The sequence below is a fragment of the Kogia breviceps genome, chromosome 4 (genome assembly GCF_026419965.1).
Source record: "Kogia breviceps isolate mKogBre1 chromosome 4, mKogBre1 haplotype 1, whole genome shotgun sequence".
Lineage (NCBI taxonomy): Eukaryota > Metazoa > Chordata > Mammalia > Artiodactyla > Physeteridae > Kogia > Kogia breviceps.
In genome coordinates, this window is record NC_081313.1 from 87,978,746 (window position 1) to 88,005,453 (window position 26,708).

Consider the following 26,708-nt stretch of genomic DNA (forward strand, 5'->3'; position numbering starts at 1 on the left):
CTGGAAGTTCTCCATGAAGGAGCAGACTTTAAGATCATACATATATGTAAAATGTGTACTGTACTGATGTATCCACTGATTTCCAATCCTAATTCCGACAGCCTCCTGGCTCCTGAAGTCACCCATAGGTTGGCAGCTTCTTCTGTAGAAATTCTCAGAACATGATTCCTTACCCTCCTCTTCTGCTACGCCTTAAACCTCCACTGCACTTCCTTTTCTTTCTCTTCCTTATTGACAAAGAGCTGCTATGAATTTAGAAACATTTCATAAATTTATATTTTAATAATCACAGCATTATCTAAATACATTTTTTTGTTATTATATGTTTAGATAGAGAGTATTACTGTTATCTCTTATGGTCCAAAATAATGCTTTGTAATCAAAACCTTACAGACTTAAAAAGATTAGCAACCACCTAATATGTTCCATATATTTGATGGCAGCTTCAGAATTTCATTAGAGAAGGGGTTTGGGGTGTCAGTCAGATGGGAGGAGGTCGTCTATGGAAATCATCTTACCAGTGTGTTTATATAATTGGCCCACAGTGTTTACATGCTATCTGTCATTTAGCATAGATTTGGAGGAAGAAAGCTGGTGGTGGTTCTAAGGGGAGCTAAGGCTCCCCCACAAACCACTCCCTGATACAGCTCCTTCATGTTTCAAGAGGATGGTTTCAATGAGGAGTAGAAGCAAAGGTAGGAGTCAAGAGAATACTTACTCACAAGGCGCTATTTTTGTTCCTGGTAATTTTACCCTGACATTCAAAAGGGTAAGAATTACACAAGCATCTGGATCTTGGTGAGAAAAGGGACTTGGCTAACTTCACGCATCCTTGAGATTCAAACCATGTTTGCAAGAGATTCAGTCCTCTGCTAATGCCTTAAGCACTCAGCAGCAGCGAAGTGAACAAATCTAGATGTTTCTACTGTTTGGCCTCCTTCACAATTCTTTACACTCTTAAAAATTTCTTTTTGACTAAACAGCAAGAAACTTTGGCTACATGTGGAATTTTGAGAAAACCAGAGACAGGAAGGGAGTAAAAAGGTCTTTAAAAGGTAACATTTGCATTTGGCATTTCCTTTTCTTCTCAATTTTTGATTTGGGGTTTTGGGGTTTAGGGGTTCAGGGGTAGAAAAATAAGATAGTTATTTCCTCTCTGATCAATCATTCTAATCTCTATAATAAGTTGAACATCTCTGATCTCTCAGAAAAAGAAACATTTTAGATGAATATTTTAGAGAGCAGCAGGATGGAGGCAAAGAAAATTCTGAAATATTCACCTCTTCCTCTCACGCTATCCAGCTGTCGGTGTCTCCAATACAGTTAGTACTTCGTAGGCATAGCAAAGATAAGGGGTATTTCAATCATCGATGAGCAACAACAGTTGCTATTTCCAAATACGGGAGAAAAAAGTAAGATTCCTCTTGAAGAAAACATTCTGTTTTCATCTCTAAATGTGTACATGTATATATGTGTGCTGTGTTCAGTAAAAGAAAAATATTGCAGTAAAAGAAAAATATTGCAAATCTAAGTTAAATCTCTTAGATTTGGAAATGGAAAGACCCTCTTTTATCTATTTATGAGCTTAACTCTAGAACTAATTCAAATTACTACTGGTTAATGTTTCTTGAATCATTCATTTCCTCTGAATAAGTTTCATTCATTCTCACAAAAAGGAAAATGGACTTTTAAGCTTGCTAAATGTAAGAAAAAAGTATTCATATATCAGATCCAAAACCACTAAGTTGCAGTGATAGCAAGTTTCAGTAACATGTTTCTTGGTATGCTGTAATCAAGTTTAAACAATGGTATTTCTTGTCCTAAAGTGGGCTGTGGATATAAGAACTAGCTTTTCTTGCCCAGCCAGAAGAACTATGGTCAAAGAAGTAGGTACAAGAACTGCTATAGCCAATCTACACAAACACACACACAATGTAGTATTTAATAGTACTGTGCTTACACCAAAAAATTTATCTACTAATACATAAAACTGATTCCTCAGAAGAAAAGTTTATAATGATACTAAATTTGCACTGTGAAAAGAGCCCAAACTAGTGAAAACTTAGAGCACTTGGTAATCCCAGAAGTTTCTGTGAATTGTTATTAGAAATGTGGTCCCAACTCAGAGGGAACCCTCATGTTTCTATATTAGTCTGAAAAAAGTTATTTTGATCATACCACTTTTTCTGAACATAGCACAAAAAAATTTAATGAATCTAGCATTGTTACATTATTTTGAAATCAGGTTTTAACTCATTATTTTAAAACTATAACTTAAAATTATATATACATATACATATATAAAGAAAAGGTCACATATACTTTAAATTCCAAGAAACTCACTTTCATGATCAGATAACATCACCCATCTTTTAAACAAAAAATAATAAAGATTAAAAACTAGAGTCATCAGAAATTCCATATTAACCTGTAGTATTAAAGAAGTTGCCGTTAACTGAAATTCTCTATGAACTAAATACATCTCCTCTATGATGAAAATCATAATGTTAAATCATGAAATATGGAAAAATCTTGAAATGTCTGTCTTTTTTTTTTTTTTTTTTTTTTTTTGTGGTATGCAGGCCTCTCACTGTTGTGGCCTCTCCCGTTGTGGAGCACAGGCTCCGGACGCGCAGGCTCAGCGGCCATGGCTCACGGGCCCAGCCGCTCCGCGGCATGTGGGATCTTCCCGGACCGGGGCACGAACCCGTGTCCCCTGCATCGGCAGGCGGATTCTCAATCACTGCGCCACCAGGGAAGCCCGGTCTGTCATTTTTAAAGAAGGATAATGACACTCAGTGTCATTTCTTATAAGTGTAATTTATCTCATTCTAACTCTATGGAAATTGGTTATCTGCACCACATGATATACAGCACGTGCTGCCTCCTACCTAAGGCTGCTTTTTGTGGCAGGAGGGTACGAGGATCGGCCACTGCTCTTTCTTTTTTGCGTTAATGAGAAAAGCCTCCTCCTTGCACTTTGCCTCCGCATCAGGACATGTGGCTCCTAATCTCCCTATCACCCACATTCACAAAATCAGGAACATCACCCATAACCTCTGTGTTTTAAAAAACTGGCATGATCACCTGCTGGTAATCACCTATGACAGTAAAGTGGCATGCCTCCTTTGAAAAAGTTGCTCTAGATGATAACTGTACACTGATGAGAGCATTTAATTATTTCAGAGCTTATCACTGCCCAACAATTATCTGCTTCAGAAGGCGTACTATGCTTGTGAATGATGTATTTCTAGTGAAAGTCGAAATCAGTTTGATAACAAAAATTTCTGGATAGGTATCTTTTTAGTGCCCTCTTCCTCATAATAAATAGTCTGACATGACCACTTTTACATTTATTTCATACAGTAACTGTTGAACAATGTGAAACTTCAAATGATGGGGAAAAGAGGAGTATTACAGTTAACTTTAGGTCCAGCAAAACGGGATGAGTTGCTAGGAAATACACTATCTATGGCTAGACTATTGATAATCTGAGCACAACACTTCTAAGATAAAAACTCCAAAGCTATTAAAACTATTTATAACTGCCTATTACTTAAATTTTAAGTTACTTCATCTTATTTTTCTAAAATCTTTGTGCCTATTTTTTGTCACTCCCCATAAAAGTTCTCAGGACTAGAGTGTTTATAATGTAAAGATAACTTAAAGATCCAAAATCAAAAGGACAAGACTATTAGCAAGATAATGTATTGTTAAGGAATTTGTCCAAAGTTATTTTTTAAAAAAAGAAAAAGACTAGCTAATTGGGGGAAAGGGTCTTATGAGCAAAAGTGAGAACATGTCAAGCAAAGACAATATGGTTCAGACTACAAACATCAAGATTATGGGGCTTCCCTGGTGGCGCAGTGGTTGAGAATCCGCCTGCCGATGCAGGGGACACGGGTTCGTGCCCCGGTCCGGGAAGATCCCTCATACCGCAGAGTAGCTGGGCCCGTGAGCCATGGCCGCTGAGCCTGCGCGTCCGGAGCCTGCGCTCCGCAATGGGAGAGGCCACAGCAGTGAGAGGCCCGCATACCACCAAAAAAAAAAAAACATCAAGATTAGTGACATTTATAGAAAACCTTTACTTCTTTCCCATTTTCTCTGTCTTCTGATATGTCTAGCTAATTTTTCATTGGCTTTACTCTAAATATGCATTATCCCTAGAACTTAAGCATAGAAAATAAAAGGGAAAATTTTAAACTCTCAATTTTTTTGTCTCACAGTAATTTTGGTAAAATATTTTGCGTGGGCTTTTAGATTGTATGCAATTTTATGCTTTCTGCCTATTTCATTGCCTAGAATAACTGGGCTTGATATCAAACAGAAAAGTAAACACCCCTTCTTGAATTGCAAAGGTAAACCAGAGGAACTGCAGTGGGGTGTAGGGGCAAAGAGAAATTATAGCTAATCACAAATAAAGTTTTATTCTTCCTCTCTCTCACTCATGGCCTTTGCACTGAGGAAGTAATGAGTCATTCATGAATTTATTATTATTTTATTCATGCCTTTATTTACTGCTTATTTACTGTCTAATTTGTACCAGGCAGCAGGGAGATACTGGAAGTACAAAGCCTCAGTCTCTGCATTCACAGAACTCAAAAGTGTATGGAAAAAGCCATGAAATTCTGTGATAGCTGCTTTACGGACAAGGTATGGAAAACAGGCTGCTAGAACAGGCAGGCAGAAGAGATCAGGTTGTCTATCTAAAAGGGGAAAAAGACCTTACGGCAAGTTTTATGGAGAGGGCCACATAAGAGCTAGACACTGAGGTACGAAGTGCCTCAGATTTACTAATTCATTGGGAATGAGTGTTTATTTCCCTTCAAGGGACATCATTCATCAAAGAAAAAACTTGTATTCTTACACGGCCAATTTAGAAATCTTCAATACTTAGAGTAAGTGATCTGACTGAAATAAGGAAGCTTCCAGGCATAAAATAGGCACTAGAAGAATTAAGATCACATCATACTTAGAGTGAGTGTGTATGTGTGTGCGTGGGTATGGGTGTGTGGTGAACAAAGTGGGTAGGGGAAGGGGATGTAGAGTGAAGGTATAGTGTTTAAGTAACTGAGGATATTCCTGAATAGAAAACACTAAATAAGAAACAAATTATGTCCATTTAGCACCTGAGATACAGCACTTGCTAATTTTAGAATTCATAGGATTATTGAGTCTACACTGTCATCTACAAATTTGAATTTATGGAATCTGATACCTGTCTTATACCATCCGAGGTTCACAGCACCTCCAGATTCAGTTTCAATCAACGTTTTTTGAGATTTCATCACCGGGCTGCTGAGTTCTGCTGAAGGAAATACAACAACCATGTGGACTGGTGCCACTACAAATGTATGGCTTCCAAGCTCTCAAAACCACTCAGCAATTCTATATTCTGCTTGTCAGCTCTCTCTGCCACTTCCCACAGCAGCTTTCCAAATTTTAGCTCCCGTCCCAAGGGCCCTACCCAATTCCTTCATTGCCTCGGGCTTTTATCTCAGAACTAGTTTGGCTTCAAAGAACAATTAGGGACCATCCAGCATGTACTTATTCAACTTATACTCCACAAACCCTAGGAATGTTTAATAAGCATCCACCCTCTATTTTCAGAGCTAGAGGATATCTCTCCCTCTCAAGGTTAATTCCTCCTGACATTGCCTTATTCCTAACCATGTCCCCTGAATTCCTCTTGGACCTCCCTCCATGAATTTCTCCCTCCTCTCACCTATATCTCTCTCCATCTCTCATCTCCTTTGCCTCAGCCTCCCCAGTTCAAGCCTCACCCACTTTAAAAAAAGGAAACAAAACTCCTCAATGTACTATAATCTTGGTTTTCTCCCCGACTACTTGGCTAAAACAGCTTTCCCTAACGGCAGCATGATCCTCGCAAATGCTATCTCCACAGGCCTTTCCTCAGTCCTCAACTTCATAACTATCTCTAAGGCATCTGACAGCTCCTTCTAGAAATGTTCTCTTCCTTTGGTTTCAAGTAACAACAACTTTGCCTATTTTTCTGATTCCTCTTTTTCATTTTCTCTGGAAATTCAACTGTCTCTGCCCACCCTTTATCCATGGTTTTGTTGAGGTTACATCTGGATCCTTATACTACAGCAATCCTAGGAGAGTGCATCCACACCCAAGGCTTTAACAGCTGCCAAACAGTACTGACATCTCTCAAAACCTGGCTCAGGTTTCTCTCCCAAGTTCTCTCCTCTAGATTCAATGGTGAAGTATATATAAACTCAAGGATATCCCACAAAATTCAAGATTACTTACCTTATTCAGTGAATGGCACCATCCAACTACATCCACAAGAAACCTGAGCCATCCCCTTTTTCACTCCCCACATCAAGCCAGACAAGACTCATTAATTCCATCTCCGAATTTGTAAACTTATTTCCCCTAGTACTTTCTCCCTGTTCCTGCCTTAAGTCTAGGCATCATCATCCCTTACCTGGACCACCCAAATTGTCTCCCTTTCATCAATTTTCCTGAACCTTGATCTTGGACTTCTCCTATCCGTCCTAACATGGAAATGTGACGATGTTACTTCTCTAGTCGGTTTTCTTCAGGATGGGCCCTGTCTACCTCTCTCATTTCATCTCCTACCCTTTATGCTCTCATAACAATGAACTATCCTATTCCTCCAGATGTGGTGTTCCCTCCTATGGTCTAGTTCTGTCTACCCAGAGAGGCTTATTTACCTGGCAGAATGGCTCAACTACTCGACAAAGTTCCACTCAGCTTCCAGGTGACAGATCCGGTGTTCCTCCCTTCTTAGTGTAAACAATCCTCAGATTGCCCCCAACTCCTACCCCTATCACACACACAGCCCTGGCAGTTTCTCACATTCCTTTTCCTTTTGTCAAAATGACCACTATGACCATAGTCCTTGCCACACTACCTTCTGATTTGTTGAATGTCTGTTTGCCTGTTATTCTGTGAACAGAGCCAGGCCAGGTTTTCTTTGCTTTGTAACTCGAGCCTCAAATCACCCTCAAGCCATTGTAGGAACCAGTCAATACTTTCTCAGTGAAAAAGGACACTAGAGTTTGTTCTCTTTCCAATCACTTTTCTCCTTCTACATACCTACATGAGTTCTATTTCTAAAAATGGATCTGAACAGGTTACTCCTCTAGTTAATCTGAAAGCAATGAGAGACCTCTGAAGGAATTTCCAAATACCTCAAGATGGCATCCAAGTCACTACATGACCTACTTGAACCTTGTGTACTTCACCACAATCACTTTCTACTCCTTCACCCTCAAATCAGACATTGCAGCAGTATCAGACTATTTGTCGTTTTATGCCTCCTGGTCTGCACACATGGGTACTACATTCCTCCAGGGTCTATATGGGAAAATCCCCCTCATCCTACAAGTCATTATGACTGTATGAAAGCATTTAATGTCTAGGCATCACACCTCCATGAAACATTTCTGGCCTCATCATTCAACCCAGGCTGAGTTGATTCACCTGTCCTCTGGTGTACCTTTTTTTTTAAACTTCTCCATTTACCTCACACACTTTAATTATTTGTTTAGAAGTTTGTTTCTCCTATGAGGATGTCAGCTCCTTCAGAGTAGGAGCTGTTATATTTACCTTTAAATCTCTGACACATAAAAGCCTATGTTTCAAGCGCTAGCAGGATAAGAAGACAAGCCAAGCACGTACAAATACAAAAATACAAACACGTTATAACATACTTTAGTGGGCAGTAATTTGTCTACACTTAAAATATTCTCTCCCTCTATTCTTATCACTTTTGTACTGGCACTTTAGAAACTATAAGAAGCTACACTCTAATTATAATTATTTTGAATTCAATGTTTTATTTCCCCTGTAATCTTTTTTGCAAACAATAATTTTTCATAGACTGCTTGGGGAATTTTTTTCCCACTCTACTTCCAGCAAAAGGAGATTCTTAAAAGGTGTTTAATGAGCTAAATCTGTACAGAACCAAAATGATACAGTAAATGGTAAATTATTCGGGCTTGAATTTACAGATGCTCCTTATTATCTCCTTAAATCAGCTCAAAGCAACAGTACTCTGGCACTTGCAAGAGCACCTCTGTCCAAAAATGCTGTCTGTTTATAAATATATATCAGTTTGTTAACTGATTTTTTTCCCCTGAAGCCTACATAAGTAATACTAATCATTGTGTTTAAAAACTAATTGGAAACGAGGAAAACAGTAAGGAAAAAAATGTTGATGAGGAATTGGACAAGGTTTCTTTTAAACTGTAAAAAGTCCTTACATGATGAATTTCAATGTTTTAAGAAGAAATGATGGCATTACAGGTACCATTATGTAGAATTATTCAGCTATTAAATACATTCTTCAATAAAACAAAATGAACATAGATTGTTAATGTGTTTTACCATAAGAACAGTATTCATATATACATGAAAAGAACACGCTATTCATGTATTTATTCATTGCTGCAGTATTTTATAAAGAATCAGAAGTGCCACCCCAGGCATCTCTTCATGCCCAGACTTTTCAAAACAGATGTTCACTCACCGTGGAATACTCAACTTTCTGGCTACACCCTGTTCTCTCCTACCTCCATCCTTATTTATGAATAGGAATATGTGAGTACAGTTTGAAGCCGTAAATGTACTCAAACAGTTCTAACAAAGTTGCATCCAATAAACCTTTGTTGGGCCTTTCAACTGAAGTGAACTGCTCTTCATACCTGTGACCTTGCATTTTTTCATGAAAAAAACATGTAAGCCTGCTTTCTTAGATGCATACTCCTGCCTTGGGTGCTTCTGCAATTTATCTCCATGTGAATGTGGGAGAAAACTCCATTTTGACAGGAAAAGTACAACTCACATTATTTAATTCTTTAATTTATGTCCCAGGAAGCTGGTAAAGAGACCTTGATTTTTTAAAAACTTGAGCCAATGGAAAAAAACTTATGACTGAAAAATTATAGAGAGATGTTACGACATCTCTTCATCTGTGGCTTTCAAAAAATAGATTAGCAACGCATGTCTCTAAGACAAGCAGAACCAAGGATGTGTGATATCCCTGGAAACCTCTCTGGTTCTATAATGCTTTGGTATTTCTGACACACTCAGATCAAATTAAAAAGAATCAAAAATTAAATAAAAGTTTTTTTAAAATTTGAACCATTTCTCAAAGGAGGAAACTCTACTTCACTAGATTAATGTAATCTCATACACTTGATTATACTCTAATGCCCTCAAAAGTTAACGCACGTGCTATTAAGAAAAGTGATTCCTAAAAGGTGTTTAATAAGCTAATCCTATATGAACCCAAATGATACAATAAACGTTAAATCATTTGGGCTTAAATTTATGTACTCTCATGGACCAATATATATATATTAGAATTACTTTTAACATAAAAAGGCCCTCATTTAACCATCTGTCAACTGGAGAAAGCAATTTCCCACAGCTAAAACTATTTTAAAATCTGACATAAGAATAAAATTATATTAAAATGCAATAATACATGAATTTGGTAACTTGCCAAGCATAGATATGGACTTCTGCAGATTTCTCTTTCAAAGATATACCAAGCATTCCAACATTTCTAATCATTTGATAGTCAACTGCTGTAGGCAAAAAGCTGTATCTAGTAATTCTGTACTGCCAATATATTTTAAACAATTTCATAAACATTGCTCATACAGTATGTCTAATAGGTTTTGCATACTTTTTCTTATCAGAAACTTTTAAAGCACATATAATCTGCTGAACTTCTCAAACTAAATTAAATCATAATAGGAATGAAACTGACAAAATCTTTTAGTTGGCCTGTTTTACCTGGAGAAACTGGTAAAATGGAACTCATGACTCTCAATCTCCATATATATTGAAAATAAACATGCTTAATATTTAAGTAACTTAGTTAAATCCTCAGACAATAATTTTGAATACTTTTCATATTTAAAAATGTAAATGTGATAGAGAAGCACAATAACATTTTAAACCCATTGCTTTAGAATTATGCACTTTTACTCCAAACCCACCAGAACCAAGAAATTAATGGGATTAAATAGAGAAAACAGTTGCTTCATTATCAGTTTTATGAAAGTTTCTTTTTTTTAATAGTAAAATGGGACCCAGTTTTTCCTATACTTTGATAAATTCTAATTTATGGCACTTGCCAATGATAAATTAAGAAACATGATTTGTGACTTAAAAGTATGCATGAAGTTTACTTGACAGATCATTTTCTAATACTGTTATTGTGCATTTAGGTGTACTTGTAGGATAAATACATCAAGAACAAAACAACTTAATAAAAGCAAATGAGTAGGGATCACATGGCAACAAACAGACTTCTATTTTTTAAGGACACTAGCATCTCAGACCCCCTCTCTCAGAACAGTTAGAGGCAGACAGAATTTTGAAGTTTGTATAATCCAACTTCAGGTAGGTCAAGACAAGTTCCCTTTTCTCTCCCCAACCAAACCAGCTTACTTACACTAACTCCATTAAACTCAACAGTTTTCTTTATTCTCCTACTTATTTTCATTTACTAATACAAAAGGTAAGAAGTGTCTTACAATGTTTATTACTGTGGGGAAGTCAGGGATATGAAAGAGGTTATATTTTTAGATGCAGTTCTGCAAATAAATAAAGCGACTTAATCAGATAAAGGGAATTACTCTAAAAAACAGAGAGGTCAGTTTTAAAGAGTTATTTAAAATCAGAACTTTAGGTGCCTCAGTTAGTTCCCAAAGGGCATTTTTAAAGGACAGAGAAAGATATATAGCACTACATCTCTGTTGCCTTAAAATTTTTTTCTTACAATTTGGAGACAATCACTGTCAACATTGAGAAATGCACAAAGACAGCAGTAGTATAAGCTATTAAGCTTCTTATCACCAAAGCAACCAGAATCTTAGAATCTGAATTAAATTGTCACCTCTTTGGCATAAAAAGAGGGATTTAAAAATCCCTTTTAAATGAGGATTGTTTTAATTCATGCTAAGATAATTCTGAAGTTACTTTCTGTTTCATTATCACTGCAGTAGAACTTAGTAGCAGGAGTTTCCCTCTTTCAGCTCAGTTCCTGGTACTCCATGCCTCATCCTCCTGTACAAGTGGCTACGACAATCTACCTCACTGCCTTAGACAAGGAATCACAGGAAAACAATAATCAACCCCTTTTTTTTTTTGCGGTACGCGGGCCTCTCACTGCTGTAGCGTCTCCCGTTGCAGAGCACAGGCTCCGGACGCGCAGGCTTAGCAGCCATGGCTCACGGGCCCAGCCGCTCCGGGGCATGTGGGATCTTCCCGGACGGACCGGGGCACGAACCCGTGTCCCCTGCATCGGCAGGCGGACCCTCAACCACTGCACCACCAGGGAAGCCCGAAACCCTTCTTTTGAGTTTCATAAATCCAGGCTTCTGAGTTGCAATAACATGATTTTTAAGCTTCAAAAGCCATAAAGACTTAAGTTATATGGTTCATGCCATCAATCAAAGATCTAGAAAACCATTGGATAGGGGGCTTCCCTGATGGCGCAGTGGTTGAGGGTCCACGTGCCGATGCAGGGGACATGGGTTCGTGACCCGGTCCGGGGAGATCCCACATGCTGCAGAGCAGCTGGGCCTGTGAGCCATGGCCGCTGAGCCTGCGCGTCCGGAGCCTGTGTTGTGCAACTGTAGAGGCCACAGCAGTCAGAGGCCCGCGTACCACAAAAAAAAAAAAAAAAACAAAACTACTGGAGAGTCAGTCATTCCTCCCACCCCCAAGACTATAATTTCCCCACAAGAAAATGAAGTATGACGAAGGATCCAGCATGAAATGGGAGCAGAATAAATATCTGCTAAGGCAAGAACATCCTCCTCTCTCATGTTCTATACCCTCTCTCCTCTATCAATTGAAAGTACTGTGTTTAGAGAAAATTGGCAGAAATATAATTTTGATGACCTCTATTCAAAGAAAAAGGAAAACCACTTACATTCTTACTTTCCAAAAATAAAATGCAAACATTCATAATTTATCCAATTATATTTTTCATTTGTTTTATAGAGCTATTTTTTTTACAGATATTCCATTTTGGGCATTATCAAACTAAATATTTACATCTTTTAAAGGCTTATTTCTATTTTTTCATAGTGTATACATGCTTTTATCTAATTTTACCAATCTGCAATTATAGTGCTGTTACTTTAAACTTTTTTCTCCTTTTTAAAAGAACTTTCCTTAAAATAAAATCTATGATCCCAGTTTTTATTTTCCTTTAAAGGAACTTTCTGTTTTGTTCATTATGTGCTTTCTTGAAATTTAATTGAATTTTAAAAGGAAATATTAAATTATGCAGCGACTCAAAATCAAATAAACATGTTTTCAATTTTAAAGTGGTTTTATTGGTGCAATGATAGTGAATCAGAATAATCGTAATATTTTTAATTTAAATGACTACTACTCAGAAATTATTTGACATAGAGCCAAGTTCACCTCTAGTTGGAGGAGCACTTTTAAAAGTAAGAAATTTCTTTTAAACTCATAAATAAAGTACTTTGACACAGATAACAGGTAAATGGGGCTTCCCTGGTGCGCAGTGGTTGAGAGTCTGCCTGCCAATGCAGGGAACATGGGTTCGTGCCCTGGTCCGGGAAGATTCCCACATGCCGTGGAGCCTGCGCGTCCGGAGCCTGTGCTCCGCAACAGGAAAGACCACAACAGTGGGAGGCCGGCATACCGCAGAAAAACAAACAAAAAAAACCAGGTAAATGAAAGGTAAAAGATGCACATAAAACCTTAAAGTTAGCCCTGATGCTAACTAAAATTATTAATACACATCTTAGAAAATAAAATCACGTGATTTGCTTTCAAATTAAAAAGTAAAATAAGACATTTTTGTGAGATTGGGAAATATTTTTAGAAACAAAAAATATAAATCTCAATTCACATAATTATTTATGTAAGAAATTTCATTTTTCTATAGAATTGTGTGAGTATTCTACTGGAGTAAGCCATTGAAACAGTAAATTAATTCACTTTGATGCTTCAAATTCTTATAGAATTTAGTATTAAATTTCACTTGTCTTAATTATATTCTTTACAATTTAGAGAAAATTGATATCAAGACCAAGAATTTCAAGACAAATCTGAGGAAATTATTCAGAATGTAGAACAGACAAAGAGAAGAAAAATATGAAGGAGAGGTTAGGTGATATTAAGCAGGAGATATGTAGAAGGAAACTACATTCTATATAATCAGAATTCCACACAACACATGGGAAAGGGACATTTTTCAATGACACAATGGCAAAGATTTTTGAGAACTGATGAAAACCAATCCTCAGATCTAAAGAGTCTAATAAATTATAAGTATAATAACAAAAGGAAATCCACAGCTTGATAAATCATCATTAAACCGCATGATACCAAAGACAAAGAAATGTCAAAACCTGTCAGAAAATAAAGACTGCTATCCGTAAAGGAATAGTAATTAGATGTATAATGACTTCTTAACAACCATAAAGGATGCCAGAAGATGGTGAAATAATATCTTCACTGAGTTGAAAGAAAATAACTTGTAAATCAAAATTCCATACTCAGCCAAACTATCTTCCAAAACAACAAAGACAAAATATTCAAAAAAAACAAAAACTGAAAGAGCCTCTCATTAAAGAGAACTCTAAAGAATACCATGGGAGAGGAAGGAAAATGATTCCAGATGGAAGGAGAGAAATGTAAGACAAAATGTTAAGCAAAAATAATGGTTAATACAGGGGTTAAATCTAAATAAACATCAATTGTATAAAACAATAATTTCTGATGGGACAATGGAAAGGTAAGTTTGACCAAAGAGTACATATTGATTAACTTTTATACTTTAAGTATGCATCTTAAAATAGAGAGGGTAACCATTAAAAAAACAAACAGAGCATACAACTTCTAAAGAGAAAAAAAACAAATGAATCAGTGAATCCAAAAGAAGGTAAGAGTGAATATGGGGGGAAAGGTTAGGAGAGTGAAATAGATAAAAAAACATAATAACATGATCAAAAAAATCCAATAGATTAGAAGTCACACAAACCCAAATGATTAAACTCTGCAGCCACAATTAAACTATTTACAGTAAAAGAAAGCCAAGGTCCTACATTAATATCAGACAAAAAATACCTGAAATCAAAAGTATTAACAGAGAAAAAGAGGGTCATGACAGAATAATAAAACATTCTCAACAGAAAAATATAGAAATTCTAAACTTGTAAGAACATAGTAACAAAGCCTAAAGCAAAAAGTTACACAGCAATAGATAAGAAACAAAACTGTCATCATTTACAAATGTTGCAACTGTCTATGTAGAATACCCCAAAGAATCTACAGATAAAATAAGCAGATAACAAAGTTGTCGATACAAAAATCAACATTAAAAGTCCATTGTATTGCTCTATACCAGCAAGAGTTAGGAAACTCAAAAAAAATTTACAACAGCAATACCATATCTAGGCATGATTAACAAGATATACACTAGCTCTTGAGGAAAATTATAAAATCTTATTTAAGACATAAAAAGACCTAAATAAATGGAAAAGCATGCTATCAATCCAGAAAATGCAAATTAAAACTACAATGATATTTCTTTTTAAACCTCACTAGAGTGAGGAATAATTAAGAAGCTGATCTCACAAGCATTTGTGAGTATATGGAACAAAGGGACTCTGACACACCTCTGTTTTGAGAGTAAATTTATTTGACCACTTTGGAAAATAGTTTGGTATTCCATTGGGAAGTGGAAAACACAATCCTACATACAATTCACCTGTCACACTCCTAGGTGTGAAACTTTTGCACATGTGCTTAGGAGACGTGTATAGGAATATTCATTCATATAAGCAGCATTGCTTGTAATAGCCCCCAACTGGAAACAATCCAAATATATTACAAAATAAAATAGATAAATAAATTATGTTATCTTCATTCAATCAAATCCTAAACAACAGTAAACTCCAACTCCATACGAGATGGATGGATCTCAAAAAATAATTTTGAGTGAAAGAATCAAATCATAGAGAAATACATACAGTATGATTTCATCTATATAAAGAAATAAAAATAGGCAGAACTAAGTTATTCATATACGATTACATACATAGGTGATAAATCTATGATAAAATGTGACAGACTAAGAGTGTGATGAGGAGGACTCTGAAAAATTGAATATCCACATCCAAAGATGACAGATTAATATCTCAGGGAGGGGTCTCAAAGGGCAAAACAGGTCAACTTATTTAATCCTCCATACTAGTGTATGTAATTTTGATGACTACCACCAAGTGGCAGTTGATGCTACAGATTCTGGAGAAAACACAGAATGCTGAACTATATAAAAATAGGCCACAACAATATCATTACTATTATAATATATAAAATACTAACGATGTATCAGTCACTGTACATTAAGACATTATCACTCCTCATGGCTCATAAGCAAAGCAGGGGTTTCTCACTTTGCTCATGATAAAACCAAGTCTTGTGTCAATTTGTCAAGGTTACATTGTACATGGTAAATGATAGGGTTCTATTTACGTGACTTCCAAGCCTGTTCTCTCCCCACCACTGTTTTGTGGCACGTACAACAGTGAAGCTTGTAGGATGACAGTGATTTATAGACATATATCTGATTCAACTACCCACAAATTTCCTGAGGGTAGGATCTATATCTGATTCATCATCCTTCAAAGTAAACATTCAATTAAAGAAAATCTAAATTGTACATGGAATAAACATTTTAATTTTTCTAACCTTTTCACATGAGTGATCTCATATAAACCTTCTAACAAATTCTCTGAGGAAGGTGTGTAGGAGGCATACTGAAATAAAGGACTGATAAGTTAGATGGTCCAGGCTCAGAATCAACTGTGTCACCACCATGCTGAACCAATCTGTGCCTTGGAGTAAGTCATTTAACAATGTACACTGTACACCTGAAACTAACACAACATTGTAAATCAACTGTACTCCAATAAAAAATTTAAAAAACAACATACATACCATAGGCTTTTATGGAGGAGACGTCTTCAAACAGCCAAAATAGCACAACAACTAAATAAGTGATTAAACATTAATGATCATTACTTATAAACATTAAGAGATACTGTCATTTGAAATATGTCTTAGCTACAAATTTTTTCCTTCAAAGATAGTTTTGGTTTTTTGGTTTTTTTTTTTGCGGTACGCGGGCTTCTCACTGTTGTGGCCTCTCCACGTCGTGGGACACAGGCTCTGGACGCACAGGCCCAGCAGCCATGGCCCACAGGCCCAGCCACTCCACGGCACATGGGATCCTCCCAGACCGGGGCACAAACTCGTGTCCCCTGCATCGGCAGGCAGATTCTCAACCACTGCGCCACCAGGGAAGCCCAAAAGATAGTTCTTGACTGGCACTCAGTTTCTCATTACTCTGATTCTCACCCACTTGTATTACTTAAGTATAAGTAGATTTTACATTTAAGTTTCCTTATTCTCCACTTTTAAGTGCGTTAAGCATGTGTAAAGCATAAAAGATCTGGGCTCTAGTCCTAGCTTCATTTACTACCCTTGACACTTGGACAAGGGTAGTAAATGAAATCATGGATTCTTTGGACAGTCCATGATAGTGGCTGCAGCGCATTCCAAATACCAACCTTAGTATCATAGCCCACACTCTTTGTACTTTCAGGAAGTCACATTCATTCTTTCTCATATTAAGTCCAAGTTAATTATCCATTAATTTATTATGAATAGAAAATAACAGCCCTGACATTAAGATATCATACATTCTCTAAGTGTTTTCTTATGAACTATATGGCTTGTGTTTTAAAAAGTACTTCTTTTTACCTTGATTATTTTTCTCTTCCTATCTAAATCCAGTGCACAAGAGAGAAAAAAATGCTGGCAGAAAACTCTTGGGAGACTTCCCTTGATCCTATCCCCTTAACTTTCAATGTTGTATATGATGAGGGATCTGATGCTTATTTGTTTGTTTTCAACTTTTAATTTTGAAAATTTTCAAACATGCTGAAAAGAAGAGTAGAATGTATACCTATGAACCTTTCACCTAGATTTATCAATTGTTAATATTTTACCACATTTGTTGTGTTGCTCTCTCAATATACATTTTTTTCTTTGCAGAATCATTTGAAAGTCAAGTTGCAAACAACATAATATTGTATCTATAAATACGTCAACATATATATCCAAAAAACTATGACATTCTCCTATTAAATTACAGTATCATTATCACACCTAAGAAATTTAACTTTGATAACAATCATTTTTTTTCTTATACAGACTATCTCCACCTGTCCCAATCATGTTCTTAATAGATTTTGTTTTTCAATCCAGGATCCAATGAAGAATCATGCTTTGCATTTAATTATCATATTCCTTTAACTTTTACTCATGACTTTCATCACACTGACATTTTTAAAGAAAGAATCCATATAAAGTGTCTCAACGGGATGTCCTATAATCTCAATTTGTCTGATTACTGTTTTGTGATGATTTCAGATTAAGCATTTTTGGAGAGAATACTACAGGAGGTGCTGTAATCCCCACAGGATCACATCTGAAGGCACATAATGTCCATTTTCCCCAATACTGGTGGTTCTGATTGATCACTTGATTAAGGTAATGTCTGTTGGATTTCAACATTGTACACGTACCTTTTTCTCTTCACAATTAATAATCTTTTAGGTTACAAAACTATCTTTTCCCCAACAACTTTCACACAATGATTTTAGCATCACTGGTGAATCTCACGACCTAATTTTCACTTGGGGCCCTCATTCCTCATGGTTGCTATATTAACCAATCTGTCCTCAGAATGCCTATTTAAGGAAAATACCATAAGGTTCTTTTGTGAAGTCTGTAGTTTTAAGTCTGTTATGTTTGCTCAAGTTATCAGTGTAAAGAGTCCCTTTTTTTTCCTCTTTCTAAATCTTCTGAACTTTCTTCTAGTAAAAGCTTCAAATACAATATTTTACATAGTAGTTGCCTCGTAGCTCATATTGGACAAACTCTAGTCTATCTGCTCGCCTTACTTTCTATAGAAAGAAAAAAGTCATCAAAATCCAAGCAGAACTAAACTTAGCCCATCAAACTTGAGCCCATCTGTCTCACTGGTTAATAAAGAAAATTCTCTTTGCTTCACAAAATTACAGGACAATCTGTCAATCAAAACTCTTAGCTTTTCTCCTAAAAGATTTGTACCAGGTTGTCTGTCATATCTCCAGCGTCCTGTATTTGCTGTGGATCTTACTTTACCAGCTCTAATGAAGCAAGCTACACAGGAAGGTGAGTTAAGGTTTCCATCAAAATCTTAATTCCCAAATCAGAAGTCAATCCTGGGAAGAGCATAGCCATCTGTAGACACTGAAAAGAAACTCTGCTAAGACAGATAATTATAATAGTGGAACTTTCTGAGCAAGTAACTATGACCTAGGCCCAAATGTTACCCATAAAAATCAAAACCGATCTTTCTATTATGCAAAATGGAAAAGCAATTTAAATAAGGATGCCTATGTTTCCACTTTTTTTCCTCTGTTGAAAAACCTGGCCGACTTTTAAAGTAAGTGATCTAGCAATGAGCAATATGCATTAATGCCTCCAGTAATGAATACAATATGCTCCAATGACATTCTTTATCCTCAGGAACTTTAATATCAAACGTGAAAAAAAACGTTTGACTTAAATGATGCATTCTTCCACAGGGAAGCCTAAATGGATGGCCAGCAGAAAGCACGGTGAGCAAGGAAATATACTCTCAACTTGGCCACTATGACCAGTTTCTTCATCTAGGAAAAAAGAGATTAAACTTGATGAGTTCCAAAGATTTTATAGTCACAGTCATCTATGAACCTGAATATATGTGACTAAGATAGCAAAACATAAATAGATACTAGAATAAAATAACTCCTTGCTCTCCCCCAAAAGATTGAACCAGAAGCACATGACTAAAAGAGGTACCAAAAATACTCAGCCATCAAGATAATTGATAGTTTGGTGCAATATTTCAAAAAATAAAAATTATCCCAAAAATCCATGATGAACAAAATATCAAAATTTTAAACGAAGACAGTCATTGTTGTTTGTTTTATGACCCTGCATTAATTGTGCAACAGGAACTGTCATCTCCAATCAGCTCCCAGTCCATGAGGCTGTTCCCCATCAGGAAGGTTTATAAGGGTCGAGCACAGTGTCCAACAGACTGGGCAATATACTTTATATACAGTCATACTTCTTTTATAGAGCTTTAATCAACTTTTTCCACTTGATACAAGATATGAGAGGATATTTTGATAAATGTACATATGAACACATTTTTTCATATTTTTCTGCAGCTCTAATGTGGCTCAGTAGGGCACTAAATTTAAGGATTCATTTTTCAATGGGTGAAGCACCAAAATGTTGAAAATAAATGCTTCTACTCCAGGAGCTTTCATTCATGTAGAAATGAAGAGTCAGTTTTACAAAGAAGTAAAATGAAATACAAAGTACCACAGAGAGAAAGCAAAAATCCTAGAATTCAGGGAGATCAGAGCTTCCTCTGTTGGGGGAAAGAGAATTAGGAAAAGACCCCTGGAAGTTGTATAGAGTACTATATTTAGCAAATAAAAATACAAACATTGCATGCGATATATTCATACTAAAAGGCATTTGTTGTTTTTATTCTGAAATTCAAATTTTTTTAACATCTTTATTGAAGTATAATTGCTTTACAATGGTGCGTTAGTTTCTGCTGTATAACAAAGTGAATCAGCTATACATATACATATATCCCCATATCTCCTCCCTCTTGCGTCTCCCTCCCACCATCCCTATCCCACCCCTCTAGGTGGTCACAAAGCACTGAGCTGATCTCCCTGTGCTATGTGGCAGCTGCCTACTAGGTATCTATTTTACATTTGGTAGTGTATATATGTCCATGCTACTCTCTCACTTCATCCCAGCTTACCCTTCTCCCTCCCCGTGTCCTCAAGTCCATTCTCTATGTCTGCGTCTTTATTCCTGTCCTGCCCGTAGGTTCTTCAGAACCATTTTTTTTTTTTTAGATTCCATATATATGTGTTAGCATACAGTATTTGTTTTTCTCTTTCTAACTTACTTCACTCTGTATGACAGTCTCTAGCTCCATCCACCTCACTACAAATAACTCAATTTCATTTTTTTAAAAGGATCTGAAATTCAAATTGAACTGCGCATATTTTATTTGGCCATCCTAAAGTGGTAGGTAGCATATAAGTTGAATCTTCATATATAGATATAAATAAGAAACTCCTATATCACTATTTTGAAATTACTATTCAACAAATAGGAAGCATTATTGACATAAGGCATTGAACTGAATTCAAATACAGTTGTGGTACCAACTGACTGGATAAGTTATTTCTGTGAACTTCAAATTTTCCACTCAATATACTATTATTTGCCTTACATACACTGCAGAGTAGGTAGGTTCAAAAAATCTGAAGATGCTTTTTGAGGTGTAAGTATCAGTGAAATAAAAATTTAAAATAAAGCATTGCTTTATTGTGGAAGCCAACACCTATTCTGCTGATCTAATAGGTGGTTACCCCACAGTTCATCCACTTGATCCATGGACCATGGTGTCTGCCACTAAGAGTTAAGAAATTTCATTGAAAAAATACCGAGGACTATCTTGCCTTTTAGAACACAAAGCTTTATTCAAAGTCGGGACCATCCTCTGATAAGAGGTAAAGTTCACAAGAACACTCAGTTCCACTGTTGTCAGGATCCTCTACCGATGATGAATTATTGTGTAAAAATGTGTTTAAAACTGTTTTATAAAATCCGGAATGCTCAAACACCTTTGACACTGATATCTATGTGTCCTCTCTAGGTATCCAGGGCCCAGGCAACTTGTAAAATTTCCTTCTTGCAGGCAGTGTCTCCTTCTCTGACCTATGAAGGAACTCCCACTTAGCCCAGAGGCCCACAGTCAAATCTAACTGGTACATCAGGTAAGTGTCAGGGTAAGACCAATAACAAGTGATTTACTCTGCTGTACTCCATCTTCCACCAAACCAAAGATGTGAACACAAAATTAACTTCAAAATGAAAGGATGGGAGATAGCCAAGAGAAAGGAATAATAAAGAAATAGAGATGGGTAAATTCAAGAGATGAAAGAAGAAAATGGTGTAGAAAGGATTATAGATAATCTCAAAGATGAAATGAGAGAGCTAGGGAAAAAAAAGAGATATAAAAAAAAAGCCAAGGGATGATGAAAAAGAAATGAAAAAAAAGGGGGTAAAAAGAGGAAATATGGAGATTTACCCAATCACTACCCCTGAGCAGACCAACCAACACCAGAGAAATCAGGCAGGACCATAATCCTCACAGACTGCTCTGAAAGCAAGAAGCCAAGGATTGGAGTCAAGAAACTAGGGATTTCTGTAAATTTAAGCAACAGGCCAGAGATAAACAAGAAGTCAGGCCTCCCTTCAGCCTTAATAAGAAAAACAATCCAAATTCGCCACTTTTTTCTAAGTAGTTGCCAGCAAATTAATCTAATAAACGAATATTCATGGTAAACTAATTGAATCATTTTGTAACAAAGTAGGGAAATAACTTAAACATACACACACACACACACATATTCAAATACATACACACATTTTAAAGGTGTCTTCAAGCGAAGTTTCTCAGACTGAGAAAAATGAGATACATAAAGCAGGTTTTTATAGTTGTTTGTTGTTTCCACTTAGAGATAGACTAATACAAATTTTAGTCCTGGCCTCTAAAATTAACCCCCAAGTACCTTGGCTTCTCTGGGTTTGAACAATGAAGGAAATCCTGACTAGCAGATCCCAGAAATGTTCTGTAAGAATTTATCTTGATTTTTGATTAACCTACAAGTGTGCCTTCCTAACTTCCCTAACCTCCTGGTCTATAAATTCATTATTTGTAGATAAACATCTAGCATACTATTAGACCTCAGATATAAATTTGTCTTAAAATAAATTCTAATGAGAACAAAAAATAAAACTTCATTAACAAATCCATCTGCAATACACACCTTATACTCTCAAGTTATTTTAAATTGTAATTATTATCTTTCTTTCTCTGCATTGTTTTTTAAATTCAACTTATAGCATATGAAAATTACAGAATTCTTAGAGACTGCCTGGAAAGCTAGAGGATTACAAATAAAGAGGTTACCTTTTGTCAAAAAAGGGACACTGATTAAAATTTAATTTTAATTCTTTAGAAGCAGCTTATATATAGTTCTCATTAACCACATACAGCCATAAACTACTAAAATTTAGGGTGAATATTTGCCTCGATCTTAATAAGGGATTTATTTTTGCTTCTCTTGATTTCTATTATAATAAGCATCATACCATGCTACAGTTATTCATCTGTAAATCTGTCTTTCCCCTTATTGATGCCAATGAGCAACTTAACACAAGAAATCATATTATTTACCTTTTTTGTGCCCAGCACCTAACATAGTATCAGAATATATTAGGTGCTCAAAATATACATACATATTTGAGTTCATACAGTTAATTAACAGAACAAAATTCTTTATGGCATATAAAATGTAAACCTATTCAACCTAGGAACAAAATTTATGTACTTGATATCAAAAAATAATTTCCGGAGAAATGTACATTAATGTCATTCTGGTTAAAAAATCCTACCTGTATATCCTAGACATACTATACTAAAGTACAAAAAAGGAATAGTCGTGTTTTTCACAACTTGGGGATTTAAAAATTTCTGGAGTAGAGAAAGTATCAAAGCTAGCTGATAGCTTAGCATCTTACCCTGAATCAACCCCTACTGTTTGCTTTTCCTCATTTAGAGAAATTTTAAATGTGTTGTTATTAAAACACTTAATATCAACAAGTTTTCATCTGCTCATAAAACAGGTTTTAAACATCATTTTATGTATCTATCTAAAATGGAGTTTTTCTTAAAATATACTTCTAGCTTTACATATCAAAAAACAAAAAATAATAGCAGCACTTCTCTCATCTGAAGTTCCAAGAAAAATAATTTGATTCTAATGCATGTTAGCTCTTTTGCATGGCAAACAGATACCAAAAAAAAAGAAAGAAAAGAAAATTAAAATAGTGGGGATCAGTATAATTAGTTAGTTATACAAATGGCTACACTAACAATCTATTAAATTAATATAATTTTATTTTTAAGCGCTCTTCAAATGATCTATGTTATTCAAATTAAAAAACAAGAGTTTTGATAAATTTATTTTACATCAAAAGATAAGAGTTAGATCTAGCTGTTAGATATGCAAATATCCATCATCTGAAAATATGCATCATGTAGTATTCGATTTTTCACTTCATGCACCCCTATAAATGGCACTGAACAAACTGAGAAAAAAAGAGTAAGCTAAGGACAACATAAAAATGTGAGATAATTAAGGGGATTTTTTTTTATACGGTTAAGGGTAAGGGGGAAATATTTTTTTCCAAAACAGTTTTCCATTCCAAATAATTCATTTTGTGGTGCAACTTAGAGCCATTAAAATATATTGCATCAACAAATAGTCTAAAATTCTAAATCACTACTATAAAGTATGTTTTATATAGATCTAGTCATAGAAATATGCCAAAGTATCTCTTATAGAAAGGTTTGCTTTTTTGAGAGAAGATGCAACAAAACCCAATGCAACACTTTTTATTTGAAAGATCATGTTTGCTGTGTTCTATGGAGTTTTAGGAATGGTCTGTGAATACTCAATAACCAGTGAATTCAACTTTGATTTTTCTTAAAAAACAAAATAAAACTAAAAGGTATAGAGGCATTATTAGTTTCAGTACACTATATACAAAATAAATTATATAACGACACTGTTTGAGAACAGTCAAATTTTAATACAGCTATGTAATTAAAAGAAAAGATAAAAGAAAAATATCTCTGAAAGCCAATAAATTTATACTTGATAGGAATCAAAAGCAAAAGTAAAACTCAGTTTAGCTTTTTAAATGTTCAGTGTTAATAAAATTGATGCATCAATTACTTCTATAAGTCACCTTTCAATTCTAATTACCCAGACACAGGTAACTTTCCACTAACACTTTTTACCATTTTGTTTCATTTAATATATCTGCTTTACAAAAAAAAGGGGGGGGCGTGGCACCACCACTTCCGGTTTGAGGCGGCTGCTGTAGTGGGGAGGACTATGGCAACTCAGGAACCCACTCCAGGAAGCCAGTCAGAGGAGAGCAATGTTTTGGACCTGCCATCAGCTTATGTCTTAAGGGATTACGTGTTGCAGAGACCCAGCCAGGAGGCCAACAGTGAGGCTTTTAAGTTCTGAGGAAGCCCTTTCTATTCCTTGCTCTTCTGATGTGGATCCAGCAGTGTGGCTGACAGGGTCTTGGTGCTCCGCCCTGGTGTCAGGCCTGAGCCTCTGAGGTGAGAGAGCCAAGTTCAGGACACTGGACCACCAGAGATGTCCTGACACCACATAATATCAATCAGCAAGAACTCTCCCAGAGATCTCCGCCTTAATGCTAAGACCCAGCTCCACCCAACAGCCAGCAAACTCCAATGCTGGACTCCCCAAGCCAAACAACTAGCAAGAAAGGAACACAACCCCACCCATTAGCAGAGAGGCTGCCTAAAATCATACTAAGTTCACCCCAAAAAACACCACTGGACACTGCCCTACCCACCGAACGACAAGATCCAGTGCCACCCACCAGAACACAGGCACCAGTCTCCTCCACCAGGGATCCTACACAAGTCACTGAACCAACCTCACCCACTGGGGGCAGACACCAAAAACAATGGGAACTACAAACCTGCAGCCTGAGAAAAGGAGACCCCAAACACTGGAAGTTAAACAGAATGAGAAGACAGAAAAATATGCAGCAGATGAAAGAGCAAGGTAAAAACCCAACAGACCAAATAAATGAAGAGGAAATAGAAGTCTACCTGAAAAAGAATTCTGAGTAATGATAATAAAGATGATCCAAAATCTTGAAAATAGAATGGAGAAAACACAAGAAACATTTAACAAGGACCTAGATGAACTAAAGAGCAAACAGACAATGATGAAAACAAAATAAATGAAATTAAAAATTCTCTAGAAGGAATCAATAGCAGAATAACTGTGGCAGAAGAAGGGATAAGTGACCTGGAAGATAAAATAGTGGAAATAACTACTGCAGAGCAGAATAAAGAGAAAAGAATGAAAAGAATTGAGGACAGTCTCAGAGACCTCTGGGACAACATTAAACGCACCAACATTCAAATTATAGGGGTCCCAGAAGAAGAGAAAAAGAAAGGGACTGAGAAAATATTTGAAGAGATTATAGTTGAAAACTTCCCTAACATGGGAAAGTAAATAGTCAATACAGTCCAGGAAGCGCAGAGTCCTATACAGGATAAATCCAAAGAGAAACATGCCAAGAAACATATTAATCAAACTATCAAAAATTAAATACAAAGAAAACATATTAAAAGCAGCAAGGGAAATGCAACAAATAACATACATCGGAATCCCCATAAGGTTAACAGCTGATCTTTCAGCAGAAACTCTGCAAGCCAGAAGGGAGTGGCAGGAAATATTTAAAGTGATGAAAGGGAAAAACCTACAACCAAGATTACTCTACCTGGCAAGGATCTCATTCAGATTCAATGGAGAAATTAAAACCTTTACAAGCAAGCAAAAGCTAAGAGAATTCAGCACCACCAAACCAGCTTTACAACAAATGCTAAAGGAACTTCTCTAGGCAGGAAACACAAGAGAAGGAAAAGACCTACAAAAACAAACCCAAACCAATTAAGAAAATGGTAACAGGAACATACATATTGATAACTACCTTAAATGTAAATGGATTAAATGCTCCAACCAAAAGACACAGACTGGCTGAATGGATACAAAAACAAGACCCGTATATATGCTGTCTACAAGAGACCCACTTCAGACCTAGGGAACAAACAGACTGCAAGTGAGGGGATGCAATATGATATTCCATGCAAATGGAAATCAGAAGAAAGCTGGAGTAGCAATTCTCATATCAGACGAATTAGACTTTAAAATAAAGACTATTACAAGAGACAAAGGACACTACATAATGATCAAGGGATCAACCCAAGAAGAAGATATAACAATTGTAAATACTTATGCACACAACATAGGAGCACCTCAATACATAAGACAAATGCTAACAGCCATAACAGGGGAAATTGACAGTAACACAATCATAGTAGGGGACTAATTTAACACCTCACTTTCACCAATGGACAGATCAACCAAAATGAAAATAAATAAGGAAACACAAGCTTTAAATGACACATTAGACAAGATAGACTTAACTGATATTTATAAGACATTCCATCCAAAAACAACAGAATACACTTTCTTCTCAAATGCTCATGGAACATTCCCCAGGACAGACCATATCTTGGTCCACAAATCAAGCCTTGATAAATTTAAGAAAATTTAAATTGTATAGGGCTTCCCTGGTGGCGCAGTGGTTGAGAGTCCGTGTGCCAATGCAGGGGACATGGGTTCGTGCCCCGGTCCGGGAAGATCCCACATGCCGCAGAGCGGCTGGGCCCGTGAGCCATGGCCACTGAGCCTGCGTGTCTGGAGCCTGTGCTCCGCAAGGGGAGAGGCCGCAACAGTGAGAGGCCCGCGAACCGCAAAAAAAAAAAAAATTAAATCATATAAAGTATCCTTTCTGACCACAATGCTATAAGACTAAATATCAATTGCAGG

The 26,708-nt window shown here is 36.2% G+C and overlaps 1 protein-coding gene and 1 pseudogene across 2 annotated transcripts in view; one reads left to right on the forward strand and one right to left on the reverse strand.

Moving 5' to 3' along the window:
• FBXL17 (F-box and leucine rich repeat protein 17) overlaps window positions 1-26,708 on the reverse strand; it is a 489,758-nt gene that overhangs the window by 258,260 nt on the left and 204,790 nt on the right. The window lies entirely within an intron of this gene.
• Window positions 24,159-24,393, forward strand: LOC131756268 (shieldin complex subunit 1-like; annotated as a pseudogene).